This window comes from Miniopterus schreibersii (genome assembly GCF_964146895.1).
Source record: "Miniopterus schreibersii genome assembly, chromosome: 1".
NCBI lineage: Eukaryota > Metazoa > Chordata > Mammalia > Chiroptera > Miniopteridae > Miniopterus > Miniopterus schreibersii.
Window position 1 is genome coordinate 131,515,511 of NC_138101.1, and position 6,619 is coordinate 131,522,129.

Below are 6,619 nucleotides of genomic sequence, written 5' to 3' on the forward strand. Positions count from 1 at the left end.
ATATTTACATTTTAATTTATGGTAACAGATAAGGGTTTGTCTGCATTATGTGTAAATCAGCTTCACGCTGTCTAAAAACTTAGTCTCTGAAATTTATAGACCATGTAGAATTGATTTGTGATGTGATGCTTTAATTTACTGCAGGAAAATTAGTATGGCTTCAAACTGCCACAGGTAGGCATGAAACAATGGCTGTTCAGCTATACTGATCCAAAATGGAGAAAACTGATGATACAAGGGCCAAACACCTTATGAAATGCAACTATTTATAGACTTGTTTTGCTATAGGGAGGCTGGTGAACATGCTGAATACGAATTACCTCAGTTCTGCAGCTTTCTATGTCTTTTTAATGCATTCTGTTTCAGGGTCACTTTCAATCAATATTTCATTTACTTACTGAGATTGAATGGGCGCTCTGAGACACAGTGTGCTGTTTATCATACAGATTGGACACCTCATTCTAGATCCAAGATCTTTTCCTCAACACTGGGAGCTGTCCTTTCAGCACCACAAAATTACTGCTTGAAGTTGCATTGCAGTTTTTTTTTCCTTTCTTTATCACTGGGAGCTTTTCTTTCAGCACCACAACATTGCACCTAGACTTTTTAAACGGCTGCCTTCCTCTTTGCACTGAAGACCAATTTCGTCTGCACTTCCAGTTATTGCTATTACCTGTAGTACTTTCAATCCTGTTTCACCTCACCCACCCCACTCCCGAAACAGTTAAATGTATCTATTTCTGTGGAAGTCATTTTCTCATTGAATGATCAGAAACAAAGATAAATTCTAACCTGTAACGGCTCATTTCGACTCATTGCTTACAATAGATCTAAGCTCTTTTTTCTGCTTATTCGACTCCTTCCAGCTTCCCATCACATCTGTAACAAACTTTTAAAAGATATTGCCACACCACCATGCACAAGCCTACCTGCACAGTAGAGATAGATTATTCCATCGTATTCAGATGGTTAACAGAGGTTAGCAAGTCCTGTATTATATATTTATATCGCTTTCTAAGAAAGTGCATATTAATGTTTACTTTAAGAATGTGTAAATGGTGCTATCAAGAATCTGATAAATTTTATCCCAGTTTTTTGTGTACCACTTCTAATGTATGAGATTTATTTTTCTATTGGAAAAAAATAAACAGTATGAAAGCATTAAATTGGTAGATTTTAGTAATTTAACAATGAATGGAATCCCTATGTTACAGGCCCTATCTTTCCTTGGAAATTTTAATGGTGGTAATAGATTTCAACGAAGGAACCAATAATCACATTTTTTTAATTCCTATATTGCATTCTTGATTCACATGCTAATTCCTCACTGAGTTCTTAAGTGAATTTTATTTACTCTGTCTTCTTCAAGAAGAGAATTCTTGCTTTCCAAGGCAGCAATTGAAAGGAGATGAGAATGTAATTTAATACTCTTTACATCCACAGACACGACTTGAGACCAGTTACTCTGTTAGGAGAAATTCATCACTCATTAAATACAGGACAAGCATGGCAATCCATAATACTTTTGAGTGCAATGCAGTCTTATAAATTTAATGTACACATTTTATTGAAATGATGCAAACAGCCATATGAAATTGCACATGATTAGAAAACAGGATGAACTCATTTTGCCTCCTGCTTGGTTTCTCATAAACATAAATACATGATATTGTTATGCACTGTTGTTCATAGATGTCTTATTACATAAAGGGTAAGTATCATATTACTTTAAAAGATTATTTTTTGAATTCTGCATGTTATTTTTTGTTTCATCAGATATGTGCCCCAATTAAATAACATTTTTAAAAATGAATTAAAGAAAACTTGTCATGTTAATTTTGAAAAAAATTGAAGTGTAGTACATATTACTAGATAGGATGTCATTCCACTGGTCTATATTAAAAAGCAAACAAACTGTTTTTGAAATTTGAAGCATTACCTTGTGTAATTAATAAAGTACATCAAATCAGATTTGTAAATAAAATATTGTTTAAATCTAAAGTATTCAATATTTTGATTAGATTATTTTTTTAAGGAAAACTATTTAACGTGTATGTGCCGAATTTTTTTTTAAATAGTTTTTTATAATTGCAATGGAAGGGCAATTGTCTCATTACAAGTGGTACAGAAGCCAATACTTGGGTTACCGTAGATATATAAACAAGTAAAAACTGTGGAACAAGTTTTAAGCTCGTTTTGGAAAAAAAAACAAAAAACAGTTCTGTAGAAATGCATATTTGTATTTGTTTCTCTAATAAATCTGCAAATAGCTTTAAACACAAATTAGTTTTAATTATTTAAATTATGAGTTCTGTTAAGTACTTTAACATCTGTTTTGCCTTACGTTTGTGGAAACATTGTCTCATGGAAATTAATAGAGGCTTATTGTGGAAATCAAGGTAGGTCGGCATTTATTCAAAAAGGTCAGGTATTTAGCATTTAAGTACATTTACCTCTATGGAACGATTGAAGAATTTTTATGAAAATCATCATTTCTTTTCTTCCCCCAAATCACATCATTTAGCCGCTGCCCCAAAGACCAATTTGCATCATCTTTAATTCAGCATAAAAGAACAACAAATAAGTGAAATCATATATTCAAATGGTTGATAATCAGAAGATCTTTAATTCAGATAACTGACTTTTTTATCTAAAGAAATGAAGAAATACAGACTCTTCTGAACCACAGTGCCTCAATCTTTTTTAATGTGATTTACACATTAGGATTAAAATTGTAATATAAAATACATAACATTTCTCTTGAATTGTGACTTTGTAATGCATGTTGAATAACGTTTTAGGGTAAAATACATAATTTATTAAATAATGTAGAGTCCTCATTTTTAAAAAAAACTTCATAGAGGATAGATATACTAGATTTAAGTTGTCATTCTACTTCAACAGAGATGCTAAGCTTTTTTTTTTATTTTTAATCCTTACCTGAGGATAATTTTTTCATTGCTTTTAAAGAGAGCGAAGGGGGGGGCCATCGATGTGAGAGGGACACATGGACTGGCTGCCTCCCACATGCACCCCCACCAGGGCCGGGGATCGAGCCTGCAGCCCAGGTACGTGCCCTTGGCCGGAATCGAATCCAGGACCCTTCGGTCTGAGGGCCAAGGATCTGCCCACTGAGCCAAACCGGCCAGGGCAAGATGCTAAGCTTTAGATTAAGGACTCAGCTGAGTATTCCAATCCTCTTAAACTACAAAGAGCTTTCAAATTATAATGAAATCTTTGTCTTTATGAAGTTGTTTTTGCTAGTAAAATGTTTTGGAAGATCTGACATAGGAAAACTTTAAGCATTTTCTAAAAATGTCATTCATTGGCTTATCCAATTTTATGGCTTTTGGTCTATAATAAAACTATTTCTTGTTAGTGTTTAAGATGGTGGGTAGTTATACCATTTTTCTTCAACAACATTATTGTAACCTAAATTTCAAAATAATGATTTTTCAAAATTTCCACTCTTATTTTATTTTTTTTATTTTAAATATATTTTTCATTGATTTCAGAGAGAGTAAGGGAGAGGGAGATAGAAACATCAGTGATGAGAGAGAGCCATTGATCGGCTGCCTCCTACACACCTCCTACTGGGGATCAAGCCCGAAACCCGGGAATCAAACCAAGATCTCCTGGTTCATGGATCAACTCTCAACCACTGAGCCACACCGGCTGGGTGAAAATTTCCACACTTCTAATGCTGTGCCATTTTCTCTAAAGATTAATATAGATCAAGTCCTTAGTATATAAAGACTATGTTAAAAATACTTCAATATATTTACCAACACATCTCGGATAGATTTGATTCTTTTTTGGTATTTCCATGTTTGTTTCAAAGAGAAATGTTGAAAAAGGCTCTGATTAGAGGAAGGCCTTAGACTTGTATGTAGTGAGACCAATCCATGCTGAAACTGTATTATAAAATAAACCATTAATTTGGGGATTTAAAACATAGAAAATAATTGAAATGTAATTTTCCAAACCGCAGGATACAAATTAACTATATTACATTTTAAAAAAATAAAAAGAAAACAAAATGAACTTTTGAATCTAGTAAAAGCTTAACCATCACATTTTCCAAAGTATCTTAGGATAAAAAATAAAAACCTCCAGTCAGTTATGTATAGGATGGATATATTTTGTGGGGTTCAAGTTCCTAGTAAAAAAAAATGTTTGCTAATAAATTTACCACCCAGCATACACAACTCTTAAAAGTCTTTAACATTTCTGTCTTACATCAAGATTATGGTTTTGAGCAGAGGGAGCGTTTACACACAGCAGCTAGAGGACAGAGGCAATTATCAGGACTTTTGCATTCAAACTACCTGTTTTATAAAAAATGATTCACAAGGCCAAATACTCAATTAGGTAGTTTTAATTAGCTTATCTCATCACTTTGCCAGTAGAGGGAAAGCTTTGAGGTTGAACTGTAAAGTTTGACTTTATGAATTCTAGAAAATGTTACTTTTATATGCATTGCAAAAGCTTAATCTAAATTAGAGAACTTTACAAAATTCATTTTTTTAATCTTTAATTTTATGGAACTGATTTTTATATGGTGTAGCAGATAGCTAAATATAGCCATTGTTCATTGTCTTAACATGCTTATAATTTCAAAGCCTTAATCACCAATGTGATTATTTCTGAACATAAAAATACTTTCAAAAAAATTAAAACCTTTTCTTGGGACTTTAAAAATGTTTTCTTGTAATCTGTCCCTTTTAGGAACTACTTCATTTAAGATAATTGAGTAGCTTTAAAAAATTATACCCATCATTTCTTTTAGTTGGCATCTCAGTTTGTTTTTATTTTGTACATTAACTTTTGTTTATTATAAAATACTTTTTTTCTCTACATATTAAAAATAATTGAATTTTTTTAACTTTCCGGGAGGAATTCTAGATACTGATGCATCCAGTCATCATCAATATGCTAAAAAAATATCTCCTGTACAAAACTGAATCGGTTAGGCATTAGTTTTCCTGTGGATTTCTTCATTGTGAACAGTGTCAGGCGTTCTAAATACGTAGCTTGGACAAAAGAAAAAAATGGTGTAAGAATGCAAAGCACCCGAGAAACAGTCTTTCAAAAAGTTACAGGAAAACCAAGTGAGCGGACTTAGCCAGCCAGATACCTCCTCCTGACACCTTGACTTTGCGTAGGCATTCAGAGGTTGATGACAATAAGATTAACTCTGTTGTGCTTTTTCATAGTTTGTGGGTTCGTCATATCTTGACTATTATTTGCAAATTAATACTGTCATTGATGCTTCTCTTATAGTGGTAGCTGAAGATACAGCTTACCGATGAGGTGGCATGTAGAACGCAATGATAGTATGAAAACACGTTACTACATTATGCTGGAAACATTGCCCCCATCCCTTTATTACACCAAATGTTACAGAGTGAAGCTTTTTTGGATATTTTCTTTCTTTTTCATTCCTAGTTGCATCACATTTTGTTCCAACATGAAGGAATCATGTAGGGAAGAAACCACCAATTTTTAAAATTTAAGCATAGTATTGTGTCCAAGAGCACAAAATTGATAATAAAAGTGCAGATACAAAATCCCTATTTTGCTGATTATAGATTATAACATTAAATTGAGATTATATATTCTAATGTTTGTATTGATTCTAGTTGTGAACTGAGAGTAAATCGTTTTTGTTAACTAAGAATGCTGTCACTTGTCTATAGTAAAACAGAATAATAATATAACTAAGCTTATCACGCCTCTTTTTCTATCACTTCAAATGTTTGAGAAAAGCAAAGTTACAGTTACAGTGTTAATAATTATAATATTTTCCTTCAACTCAAGTATATTTAAAAAGTTGAACTTCTAAAATTAAATTTTTGTAAGATTCTTTAATACAAGAGTAGTTAAGAATTTTCTCAAGTATTACTAGAAAAGGTAGTTTTACAAATGATCTCCCAAAGTGATGAGATTAAAAACTGATATTTATTTTACTTTCTGCCATATACAGTGTGCACTTTTATTCTTTATTTAATTCTCACAATATTGTAAGGTGTAGGTATTAATTTTATTCCTAATATAAAACTGCTGAGTCTCAGACCACTAAGGTAAAGTTAATAAATTGAGGATTTATCCCACTTTACTAAGAATATAGAGATTTCAAATGTATAAAACTGTAAGGAAAATGTATTAGAATATTTTTAAATAGTAGAAACTTTAATGCAAGTTAGTTTTTTGTTTCCAAAAAGTTTAGTCTGAAACTTTCAAAATCATAGCTATCATCTAAAGCAAAATACACTAGTAAGGATGTTTTCATTTAAACTGTACCTTTTAGGCCTGTCACAGTACATATTGCCTCCTTACAGACAGCTTGAAAAGTGGAGAAATAAAGTCATCACTTTATGAGCACTAAAGCATTTTATGGGAATAACATTCGAGCAACTGGATAGCATGATAGGCATCTATGGAACTACTTGGAATAAATGTGCACCCCCTCGTCTGTCCAATGCGTGATTAGCCATGAGGCCCTAGCCTAGAGAAATTTCATTCTGAATGCTCGCAAGATGCAGTGTCCTGCAGAATTTCAGTGCAGTTTCTAAGTGCTATTGTTGGTCAGCTCTGTTCTTAGAAGTTAATAAGAAAA